General features: G+C 58.1%; 1 protein-coding gene across 2 annotated transcripts in view; it reads left to right on the top strand.

Moving 5' to 3' along the window:
• The window catches only part of LOC123773871 (rabphilin-3A), a 648,197-nt gene that overhangs the window by 220,816 nt on the left and 411,350 nt on the right, over window positions 1-16,031 (top strand). The window lies entirely within an intron of this gene.

Below are 16,031 nucleotides of genomic sequence, written 5' to 3'. Positions count from 1 at the left end.
CCACCATGACCACCACCACCATGACCACCACCACCACCATCATGGCCACCATCACCACCATCATGGCCACCACCACCACCACCATCATGGCCACCACCACCATCATGGCCACCACCACCATGGCCACCACCACCATGACCACCACCAGCACCATGATCACCATCATGGCCACCACCATGACCACCACCACCATGGCCACCACCACCACCATGATCACCACCACCACCATGACCACCACCATGGCCACCACCACCGTGATCACCACCACCACCATGACCACCACCATGACCATCACCACCACCACGACCACCACCATGACCACCACCACCATGACCACCACCACCATGACCACCACCACCATGACCACCACCACCACCACCATGACCACCACCACCACCACCACCATGGCCACCACCACCATGACCACCACCATCATGACCACCACCACCACCACCATCATGATACCACCACCACCACCATCATGGCCACCACCACCATGACCACCACCACCACGACCACCACCACCACCACCATGACCACCACAACCATGACCACCACCACCACCACCATGACCACCACCACCATGACCACCACCACCACCATGACCACCACCACCACCATGACCACCACCACCACCATGACCACCACCACCACCATGACCACCACCACCATCATGGCCACCACCACCACCATCATGGCCACCACCACCATGACCACCACCACCACCATGACCACCACCACCATCACCACCATCATGGCCACCACCACCATGGCCACCACCATCATGGCCACCATCACCACCATCATGGCCACCACCATCATGGCCACCACCACCACCATGACCACCACCACCACCACCATCATGGCCACCACCACCACCATCATGGCCACCACCACCACCATGACCACCACCACCACCACCATCATGGCCACCACCACCACCATCATGGCCACCACCACCACCATCATGGCCACCACCACCATGACCACCACCACCATGACCACCACCACCATCATGGCCACCACCACCATCATGGCCACCACCACCATGACCACCACCACCATGGCCACCACCACCACCATGAGCACCACCACCACCATGGCCACCACCACCACCACCATGAGCACCACCACCACCATGGCCACCACCACCATGGCCACCACCACCATGGCCACCACCATCATGGCCACCACCACCACCATGAGCACCACCACCACCATGACCACCACCATGAGCACCACCACCACCATGGCCACCACCATCATGGCCACCACCACCACCATGACCACCACCACTACCATGAGCACCACCACTATGGCCACCACCACCACCACCACCACTACCATTACCACCACCACTACCACCATGACCACCACCACCACCACCATGACCACCATGACCACCACCACCACCACCACCATGACCACCACCACCATGACCACGACCACCACCATCATGGCCACCACCACCACCACCATGACCACCACCACCACCACCATGACCACCACCACCACCACCATGACCACCACCACCATGACCACCACCACCACCATCATGGCCACCATCACCACCATCATGGCCACCACCACCACCACCATCATGGCCACCACCACCATCATGGCCACCACCACCATGGCCACCACCACCATGACCACCACCAGCACCATGATCACCATCATGGCCACCACCATGACCACCACCACCATGGCCACCACCACCACCATGGTCACCACCACCACCATGACCACCACCATGGCCACCACCACCGTGATCACCACCACCACCATGACCACCACCACCACCATGACCACCACCACCACCATCATGGCCACCACCACCACCATCATGGCCACCACCACCATCATGGCCACCACCACCATCATGGCCACCACCACCACCTCCATCATGGCCACCACCACCACCACCATCATGGCCACCACCACCACCACCACCATGACCACCACCACCACCACCACCATGACCACCACCATGAGTACCACCACCACCACCATGGCCACCACCATCATGGCCACCACCACCACCACTATGACCACTACCATCACCACCACCACCACCACTATGACCACTACCAGCACCATCACCACCACCATGACCCCTACCATCACCACCACCACCACCACCATGACCACTACCATCGCCACCACCACCACCACCATGACCCCTACCATCACCACCACCATGACCCCTACCATCACCACCACCATGACCACCACCACCACCATGACCACCATGACCACCATGGCCACCACCACCCCACCATCATGGCCACCACCACCACCACCATCATGGCCACCACCACCACCACCATCATGGCCACCACCACCACCACCATCATGGCCACCACCACCACTACCACCATCATGGCCACCACCACCACCACCATGACCACCACCACCACGACCACCACCATCATGGCCACCACCACCACTACGACCACCACCATCATGGCCACCACCACCACCACCATGACCACCACCACCGCCACCCATCATGGCCACCACCACCCATCATGGCCACCACCACCACCACCATGACCACCACCATGACCACCACCACCACCACCATGACCACCACCACCATCATGGCCACCACCACCATGACCACCACCACCACCATCATGGCCACCACCACCATGACCACCACCACCACCACCATGACCACCACCACCATCATGGCCACCACCACCACCATTATGGCCACCACCACCACCACCACCATCATGGCCACCTCCACCACCACCATGACCACCACCACCACCATGACCACCACCACCACCATGACCACCACCACCACCATCATGGCCACCACCACCACCACCATGACCACCACCACCACCATCATGGCCACCACCACCACCATGACCACCACCACCACCACCATGACCACCACCACCATCATGGCCACCACCACCAACATTATGGCCACCACCACCACCACTATCATGGCCACCACCACCACCACTATCATGGCCACCACCACCACCACCATGACCACCACCACCACCACCATGACCACCACCACCACCACCACCATGACCACCACCACCACCATGACCACCACCACCACCATCATGGCCACCACCACCACCATGACCACCACCACCACCACCATCATGGCCACCACCACCATGACCACCACCACCACGACGACCACCACAACCATGACCACCACAACCATGACCACCACCACCATGACCACCACCACCACCACCACCACCACCATGACCACCACCACCACCACCATCATGGCCACCACCACCACCACCATGACCACCACCACCACCACCATCATGGCCACCACCACCATGACCACCACCACCACCACCATCATGGCCACCACCACCATGACCACCACCACCACCACCATCATGGCCACCACCACCATGACCACCACCACCACGACCACCACCACCATGACCACCACAACCATGACCACCACCACCACCACCATGACCACCACAACCATGACCACCACCACCACCACCATGACCACCACCACCACCACCACCACCATCATGGCCACCACCATCATGGCCACCACCACCACCACCATCATGGCCACCACCACCACCACCATCATGACCGCCACCACCACCACCACCACCATCATGGCCACCACCACCACCATCATGGCCACCACCACCACCACCATCATGGCCACCACCACCACCACCATCATGGCCACTACCACCACCACCATCATGGCCACTACCACCACCACCATCATGGCCACTACCACCACCACCACCATGACCACCACCACCAACATCATGGCCACCACCACCACCACCATCATGACCACCACCACCACCACCATCATGACCACCACCACCACTACCATCATGGCCACCACCACCACTACCATCATGGCCACCACCACCACCACCACCATGACCACCACCACCACGACCACCACCACCACCACCATGACCACCACCATGACCACCACCACCACCACCATGACCACCACCACCACCATGACCACCACCACCACCACCACCACCATGACCACCACCACCACCACCACCACCACCATGACCACCACCACCACCACCATGACCACCACCACCACCACCACCATGACCACCACCACCACCACCACCATCATGGCCACCACCACCACCACCATCATGGCCACCACCACCACCATCATGGCCACCACCACCACCATCATGGCCACCACCACCACCATCATGGCCACCACCACCACCATCATGGCCACCACCACCACCATCATGGCCACCACCACCACCATCATGGCCACCACCACCACCATCATGGCCACCACCACCACCACCATCATGGCCACCACCACCACCACCATCATGGCCACCACCACCACCACCATCATGGCCACCACCACCACCACCATCATGGCCACCACCACCACCACCATCATGGCCACCACCACCACCACCATCATGGCCACCACCACCACCACCATCATGGCCACCACCACCACCACCATCATGGCCACCACCACCACCACGACCACCATCATGGCCACCACCACCACTACGACCACCACGACCACCACCACCATCATGGCCACCACCACCACCACCATGACCACCACCACCACCACCATGACCACCACCACCACCACCATGACCACCACGACCACCACCATCATAGCCACCACCACCACCACCACCATGACCACCACCACCACCATTATGGCCACCACCACCATCATGGCCACCACCACCACCACCATCATGGCCACCACCACCACCACCATGACCACCACCACCACCATTATGGCCACCACCACCACCACCATGACCACCACCACCACCATTATGGCCACCACCACCACCATCATGGCCACCACCACCACCACCATGACCACCACCACCACCACCATCATGGCCACCACCACCACCACCATGACCACCACCACCACCACCATGACCACCACCACCACCATGACCTCCACCACCATCACGGCCACCACCACCATGACCACCACCACCACGACCACCACCACCACCACCACCATGACCACCACAACCATGACCAACACCACCACCACCATGACCACCACAACCATGACCAACACCACCACCACCATGACCACCACAACCATGACCACCACCACCACCACCATGACCACCACCACCACCACCATCATGGCCACCACCATGACCACCACCATGACCACCACCATGACCACCACCATGACCACCACCATCATGGCCACCACCATCATGGCCACCACCACCATGACCACTACCACCACGACCACCACCACCACCACCATGACCACCACAACCATGACCACCACCACCACCACCATGACCACCACAACCATGACCACCACCACCACCACCACCACCATGACCACCACCACCACCACCACCATCATGGCCACCACCACCACCACCATCATGACCACCACCACCACCATCATGACCACCACCACCACCACCACCACCATCATGGCCACCACCACCACCACCATCATGGCCACCACCACCACCACCATCATGGCCACCACCACCACCACCATCATGGCCACCACCACCACCACCATCATGGCCACCACCACCATCATGGCCACCACCACCACCATCATGGCCACCACCACCACCACCATCATGGCCACCACCACCACCACCATCATGGCCACCACCACCACCACCACCATGACCATCACCACCACCATGACCACCACCACCATGACCACCACCACCACGACCACAACCACCACGACCACAACCACCACGACCACCACCATCATGGCCACCACCACCATGACCACCACCACCCTCATGTCCACCACCACCACCACCATGACCACCACCACCATCATGGCCACCACCACCACAACCATGACCACCACCACCACCACCATCATGGCCACCACCACCACCATGACCACCACCACCACCACCATCATGGCCACCACCACCACCACCACCACCATGACCACCACCACCATCATGGCCACCACCACCACCATTATGGCCACCACCACCACCACCACCATTATGGCCACCACCACCACCACCACCATTATGGCCACCACCACCACCACCATCATGGCCACCACCACCACCACCACCATGACCACCACCACCACCACCACCACCATGACCACCACAACCATGACCAACACCACCACCACCATGACCACCACAACCATGACCAACACCACCACCACCCTGACCACCACAACCATGACCACCACCACCATGACCACCACCACCACCACCATCATGGCCACCACCATGACCACCACCATGACCACCACCACCACCACCATCATGGCCACCACCACCATGACCACTACCACCACGACCACCACCACCACCACCATGACCACCACAACCATGACCACCACCACCATGACCACCACAACCATGACCACCACCACCACCATGACCACCACCACCACCATCATGGCCACCACCACCACCACCATCATGACCACCACCACCACCATCATGACCACCACCACCACCACCACCACCATCATGGCCACCACCACCACCACCATCATGGCCACCACCACCACCACCATCATGGCCACCACCACCACCACCACCATCATGGCCACCACCACCACCACCATCATGGCCACCACCACCATCATGGCCACCACCACCACCACCATCATGGCCACCACCACCACCACCATCATGGCCACCACCACCACCACCACCACCACCATGACCACCACCACCATGACCACCACCACCACGACCACAACCACCACGACCACAACCACCACGACCACAACCACCACGACCACAACCATCATGGCCACCACCACCATGACCACCACCACCCTCATGGCCACCACCACCACCACCATGACCACCACCACCATCATGGCCACCACCACCACCACCATGACCACCACCACCACCACCATCATGGCCACCACCACCACCACCATGACCACCACCACCACCATCATGGCCACCACCACCACCACCACCACCATGACCACCACCACCATCATGGCCACCACCACCACCATTATGGCCACCACCACCACCACCATTATGGCCACCACCACCACCACCATCATGGCCACCACCACCACCACCATGACCACCACCACCACCACCATGACCACCACCACCACCATGACCACCACCACCACCATGACCACCACCACCACCATCATGGCCACCACCACCACCACTACCATGACCACCACCACCACCACCACCATCATGGCCACCACCACCATGACCACCACCACCACCGACGACCACCACCACCACCGACGACCACCACCACCACCATGACCACCACAACCATGACCACCACCACCACCACCATGACCACCACCACCACCATGACCACCACCACCACCACCATGACCACCACCACCACCATCATGGCCACCACCACCATGACCACCACCACCACGACCACCACCACCATGACCACCACCACCATGACCACCACCACCACAACCATGACCACCACCACCACCACCACCACCACCACCACCATGACCACCACAACCATGACCACCACCACCACCATGACCACCACCACCACCACCACCATCATGGCCACCACCACCACCATCATGGCCACCACCACCACCACCATCATGACCGCCACCACCACCACCACCACCACCACCATCATGGCCACCACCACCACCATCATGGCCACCACCACCACCACCATCATGGCCACCACCACCACCACCATCATGGCCACTACCACCACCATGACCACCACCACCACCATCATGGCCACCACCACCACCACCACCACCATCATGGCCACCACCACCACCATCATGGCCACCACCACCACTACCATCATGGCCACCACCACCACCACCATGACCACCACCACCACGACCACCACCACCACCACCACCACCACCATGACCACCACCACCACGACCACCACCACCACCATGACCACCACCACCACCACCACCACCACCATGACCACCACCACCACCACCATGACCACCACCACCACCACCATCATGGCCACCACCACCACCACCATCATGGCCACCACCACCACCACCACCATCATGGCCACCACCACCACCATCATGGCCACCACCACCACCACCACCATCATGGCCACCACCACCATCATGGCCACCACCACCACCATCATGGCCACCACCACCATCATGGCCACTACCACCACCACCACCATCATGGCCACCACCACCATCATGGCCACCACCACCACCATCATGGCCACCACCACCATCATGGCCACCACCACCACCACCATCATGGCCACCACCACCACCACCATCATGGCCACCACCACCACCACCATCATGGCCACCACCACCACCACCATCATGGCCACCACCACCACCATCATGGCCACCACGACCACCACCATCATGGCCACCACCACCACCACCACCATGACCACCACCACCACCATTATGGCCACCACCACCACCACCATCATGGCCACCACCACCATTATGGCCACCACCACCACCACCACCACCATGACCACCACCACCACCATTATGGCCACCACCACCACCACCACCACCATCATGGCCACCACCACCACCACCATCATGGCCACCACCACCACCACCATGACCACCACCACCACCACCATGACCACCACCACCACCACCATGACCACCACCACCACCACCATGACCACCACCACCACCATGACCACCACCACCATCACGGCCACCACCACCATGACCACCACCACCACCACCATCATGGCCACCACCACCATGACCACCACCACCACGACCACCACCACCATGACCACCACAACCATGACCACCACCACCACCACCATGACCACCACAACCATGACCACCACCACCACCACCATGACCACCACCACCACCATGACCACCACCACCACCACCATCATGGCCACCACCATGACCACCACCATGACCACCACCACCACCACCATCATGGCCACCACCACCATGACCACCACCACCACGACCACCACCACCACCACCATGACCACCACAACCATGACCACCACCACCACCACCATGACCACCACAACCATGACCACCACCACCACCACCACCATGACCACCACCACCACCATCATGGCCACCACCACCACCACCATCATGACCACCACCACCACCACCACCATCATGACCACCACCACCACCACCACCACCATCATGGCCACCACCACCACCACCATCATGGCCACCACCACCACCACCATCATGGCCACCACCACCACCACCATCATGGCCACCACCACCACCACCATCATGGCCACCACCACCACCACCATCATGGCCACCACCACCACCACCATCATGGCCACCACCACCACCACCTTCATGGCCACCACCACCACCATCATCATGGCCACCACCACCACCACCATCATGGCCACCACCACCACCATGACCACCACCACCACCACCACCATGACCACCACCACCACCACCATGACCACCACCACCACCACCATGACCACCACCACCACCATGACCACCACCACCATGACCACCACCACCACGATCACAACCACTACGACCACAACCACCACGACCACCACCATCATGGCCATTACCAACACCACCATGACCACCACCACCCTCATGGCCACCACCACCACCACCATGACCACCACCACCATCATGGCCACCACCACCACCACCATGACCACCACCACCACCACCATCATGGCCACCACCACCACCACCATGACCACCACCACCATCATCATGGCCACCACCACCACCATCATGGCCACTACTACCACCACCATCATGACCACCACTACCACCACCACCACTATCATGGCCACCACCACCACCACCATGACCACCACCACCACGACCACCACCACCACTACCACCACCACCACGACCACCACCATCATGGCCACCACCACCATGACCACCACCACGACCGCAACCACCACCATGACCACCACCACCATCATGGCCACCACCACCACCATCATGGCCACCACCACCACCATCATGGCCACCACCACCACCATCATGGCCACCACCACCACCATCATGGCCACCACCACCACCACCATGACCACCACCACCACCATGACCACCACCACCACCATGACCACCACCACCACCACCATCATGGCCACCACCACCACCATCATGGCCACCACCACCACCACCATCATGGCCACCACCATGACCACCACCACCATGACCACCACCACCATGACCACCACCACCACCACCACGACCACCACCACCACGACCATGACCACCACCACCATGACCACCACCACCATGACCACCACGACCACCACCACCACCACCATGACCACCACAACCATGACCACCACCACCACCACCATGACCACCACAACCATGACCACCACCACCACCATGACCACCACCATCATGGCCACCACCACCACCACCATCATGACCACCACCACCACCACCACCACCATCATGGCCACCACCACCACCACCATCATGGCCACCACCACCACCACCATCATGGCCACCACCACCACCACCATCATGGCCACCACCACCACCACCATCATGGCCACCACCACCACCACCATCATGGCCACCACCACCACCACCATCATGGCCACCACCACCACCACCTTCATGGCCACCACCACCACCATCATCATGGCCACCACCACCACCACCATCATGGCCACCACCACCACCACCACCATGACCACCACCACCACCACCACCATGACCACCACCACCACCACCATGACCACCACCACCACCACCATGACCACCACCACCACCATGACCACCACCACCATGACCACCACCACCACGATCACAACCACTACGACCACAACCACCACGACCACCACCATCATGGCCATTACCAACTCCACCATGACCACCACCACCCTCATGGCCACCACCACCACCACCATGACCACCACCACCATCATGGCCACCACCACCACCACCATGACCACCACCACCACCACCATCATGGCCACCACCACCACCACCACCATGACCACCACCACCACCATCATGGCCACCACCACCACCATCATGGCCACTACTACCACCACCATCATGACCACCACTACCACCACCACCACTATCATGGCCACCACCACCACCACCATGACCACCACCACCACGACCACCACCACCACTACCACCACCACCACGACCACCTCCATCATGGCCACCACCACCATGACCACCACCACGACCGCAACCACCACCATGACCACCACCACCATCATGGCCACCACCACCACCATCATGGCCACCACCACCACCATCATGGCCACCACCACCACCATCATGGCCACCACCACCACCATCATGGCCACCACCACCACCACCATGACCACCACCACCACCACCACCATGACCACCACCACCACCATGACCACCACCACCACCACCATCATGGCCACCACCACCACCATCATGGCCACCACCACCACCACCATCATGGCCACCACCATGACCACCACCACCATGACCACCACCACCATGACCACCACCACCACCACCACGACCACCACCACCACGACCATGACCACCACCACCATGACCACCACCACCATGACCACCACCACCACCACCATGACCACCATGACCACCACCACCATGACCACCACCACCATGACCACCACCACCAAGACCACCACCACCACCACCACCATCATGACCACCACCATGACCACCACCACCATGACCACCACCACTACCACCACCACCACCACCACCACAACCACCACAACCACCACCACCACCATGACCACCACCACCACCACCATCACCACCACCACCACCATCACCACCACCACCATCACCACCACCACCACCATCACCACCACCACCACCACCACCACCATGACCACCACCACCACCACCACCACCCTCACCACCACCACCACCACCACCACCACCACCACCACCATGACCACCACCACCACCACCACCACCCTCACCACCACCACCACCACCACCACCACCATGACCACCACCACCACCACCATCACCACCACCACCACCACCATCACCACCACCACCACCACCACCACCATGACCACCACCACCACCACCACCACCCTCACCACCACCACCACCACCACCACCACCACCATGACCACCACCACCACCACCACCACCCTCACCACCACCACCATGACCACCACCACCACCACCCTCACCACCACCACCACCACCCTCACCACCACCACCACCACCCTCACCACCACCACCACCACCCTCACCACCACCACCACCACCCTCACCACCACCACCCTCACCACCACCACCCTCACCACCACCACCCTCACCACCACCACCACCACCACCACCACCACCACCACCACCCTCACCACCACCACCACCACCACCACCACCACCCTCACCACCACCACCACCACCCTCACCACCACCACCCTCACCACCACCACCACCACCACCACCACCACCACCACCACCATGACCACCACCACCACCACCATGACCACCACCACCACCACCCTCACCACCACCACCACCACCCTCACCACCACCACCCTCACCACCACCACCACCACCACCACCACCACCACCACCACCACCCTCACCACCACCACCACCACCACCACCACCACCCTCACCACCACCACCACCACCACCCTCACCACCACCACCACCACCACCACCACCACCCTCACCACCACCACCACCACCACCCTCACCACCACCACCCTCACCACCACCACCACCACCACCACCACCACCACCACCACCACATATGGTAATTACTGACAGCGTCTAGTGATACTCGTAGTTAATAATAATATTTTACTGGCAAATAAATTCCAAGTTTCTCGGAATTTATTTCTGGCAAATTGCAGTGAAGCAAATGTTAATGTTGAGAATTAGCCTTAATTAAGGGTTACAAATATGAGAGTTTGGTAATCCCTCTTGAGCATTTTTTAGCAGCTGAAATATACCTGTTATATTCCATATTATACACCGCTTATAAGATTATTTACCCGCATGTCGTGCTTTTCAGACAAGGCCCTCCGACTAGGCCTAATTGGCATGGGTACACTTTCTCGTCTTTTTCGCTCTATCTTCACAGGAATTATATATATATATATATATATATATATATATATATATATATATATATATATATATATATATATATATATATATATATATATATATAAAATTTATGTGTATATATATATATATATATATATATATATATATATATATATATATATATATATATATATATATATATATATATATAATGTTGTTGAATATGACCGAAAGATTATGATTCTAACACGAATCTTCTGAATCTTTATGTTTTTCTTCACTGTCGAGGGAATTGAAAAATTAACTCTCCAAAGATCATTTTCACACTTTATTATGGTCTGACACTTAGGGAGGCGTTTCACTAGGAACTCTTTACTTTTTCAAAGACAAATTTACCATGATTGATAAAGGTTAACCCACCCAAGTAGTAGCACGGGCAATTAAAGACTGTAATTTTACCATGCTTTTGTAAAGGCTTATATTCTCTTGGGCTTAGGTGGTACAGGACGTGTTTGAGATGAATTAGTGGATGAAACATAATGGATATTAATAGGATATTACATGCATCTACATGTGTTGCTGTGTTGTTGCTGCTTCTGTCTCTGTGTTGGCTCGGGGTCTTGAAGAGGGTAGAATGTAATTAGGTGTTAACTGGCTGTTTATTGCTGGTCTTGACATTTTGATTTGTAGGGCCTCACTGGTGTCAAGTCTCCTTTTGTCGTTATACCTGTCGATTATTTCAGTGTTGCTTGTTAAGATGTCACTGGTGATGGTCTGGTTGTGTGACATTACTTGTTCCTTAATGGAGCCCTCTTGCTTGTGCACTGCTAGTCGCCAAGAGCGAGGCGTTGTGGTCTTGCCTATGTACATTGCCACACTTCTGGTGTGGAGTCCCCAAGTGGGCATGTGAAGGCATACACGACGTCTCTCTCTCTTAAGGCATTTTGCTTGGTGTCTGCAGAGTTCTTCATAAGCAAGTTGGCGGTCATCTTGTTTTTGTAGTAAATTATTAATTGTGTCTTCTGATTGGTGTCTGTGGGGGTAACGTTCCTATCAACAATATCTTTCAGGACTCTTTGCTCCGTTTTATAATCTGTGGAAAAGAAATTTCTGTAAAAGAGTCTAATGGGAGGTACAGGTATTGTGTTCGTTGACTCTTCAGAGGTTGCCTGGTGTGTCACCTTTCTTTTAATGACGTCTTCAACATAACCGTTAGCGAAGCCATTATTGACTAGGACCTGCCTTACTCTACAGCATTCCTCGTCGACCTGCGTCCAACCAGAGCTGTGAGTGAGAGCTGAGTTAGAACTCGGTCGACGTAAGCGTTGACAACACTCCGCGTGTACCTGTCCACGCAGGCACTATTACCATTACGGCACATTCCTATGTTCGTTTGCTTAGTGTAGACTAAGTATGAAAGCCTCCATTCCTTTCCACAACTGTTACATCTAGCAAGGGCAGCTTCCCATCACTCTCCATCTCGTAAGTTAAACTTAACACTGAATTTTACTGGAATGCCTCCACAGTTGAAGGAGGCATTCGTCCAGGTGTTATGCCTAGGTGCACAACACCTGGCCAGCAACAGGTGCACAACAGCTGGCCAGCAACAGGTGCATAACACCTGGCCAGCAACAGGTGCACAACAGCTGGCCAGCAACAGGTGCACAACAGCTGGTGCGCAACAGGTGCACAACAGCTGGCCAGCAACAGGTGCATAACACCTGGCCAGCAACAGGTGCACAACACCTGGCCAGCAACAGGTGCACAACAGCTGGCCAGCAACAGGTGCACAACAGCTGGCCAGCAACAGGTGCACAACAGCTGGCCAGCAACAGGTGCACAACAGCTGGCCAGCAACAGGTGCACAACAGCTGGCCAGCAACAGGTGTACAACAGCTGGCCAGCAACAGGTGCACAACAGCTGGCCAGCAACAGGTGCACAACAGCTGGCCAGCAACAGGTGCACAACAGCTGGCCAGCAACAGGTGCACAACAGCTGGCCAGCAACAGGTGCACAACAGCTGGCCAGCAACAGGTGCATAACACCTGGCCAGCAACAGGTGCACAACAGCTGGCCAGCAACAGGTGCACAACATAGCAACAGGAGCACAACACAGCAACAGGAGCACAACACAGCAACAGGAGCACAACACAGCAACAGGAGCACAACACAGCAACAGGAGCACAACACAGCAACAGGAGCACAACACAGCAACAGGTGCACAACACAGCAACAGGAGCACAACACAGCAACAGGAGCACAACACAGCAACAGGAGCACAACACAGCAACAGGAGCACAACACAGCAACAGGAGCACAACACAGCAACAGGAGCACAACACAGCAACAGGTGCACACCACAGCAACAGGTGCACCACACAGCAACAGGAGCACAACACAGCAACAGGAGCACAACAAAGCAACAGGAGCACAACACAGCAACAGGAGCACAACCCAACACCCCCAGAGGCGAGGGGGGAACCCACAACCAGCTACCCAGTAACGCCAGAAGGGAGGACAACCCCGCCTCCCTCCTCTGCATAGAAAACCCCCCTACCCCAAACCCTCCCTGCCCCCACTCAAATGTTCAGCAAAATCTCCCTCCCCCCACACCCAATCCCCACCCTTCTACCCCTCCCCTCCTCCCGAGTCCTCCCTCCCCCCCTTTCCTTCCCGTCCTCCCTCCCCTTTCACCCCATACCCTCCCTGTCCCTCCCCCTTCACTGGATTCCCCGCACCTCATCCCAGTATCCTCTGAGACCCTGTTATCCACCTCACAGGTCCTCACACCCATGGAACAGCCTCCCCCACCAGCAGAACACTCACCAAGGAGGCGATTTGAGAAGGGACAGAAGAAAGTGAGCCTCAAAGCGATGTACACAAACATAGATGGAATTACAAATAAAGCAAATGAGCTTGGAGAACTGGTACTAGAGGAAAACCCAGACATAATAGCCCTCACAGAAACAAAGATCACGAAAACGATAACAAATGCAGTGTTCCCAG

Source organism: Procambarus clarkii, chromosome 91 (genome assembly GCF_040958095.1).
Source record: "Procambarus clarkii isolate CNS0578487 chromosome 91, FALCON_Pclarkii_2.0, whole genome shotgun sequence".
NCBI classification, from domain to species: Eukaryota; Metazoa; Arthropoda; class Malacostraca; order Decapoda; family Cambaridae; genus Procambarus; species Procambarus clarkii.
The sequence above is the reverse complement of the archived record's forward strand: the minus strand, read 5'-3'. Positions and strand labels throughout refer to the sequence as shown.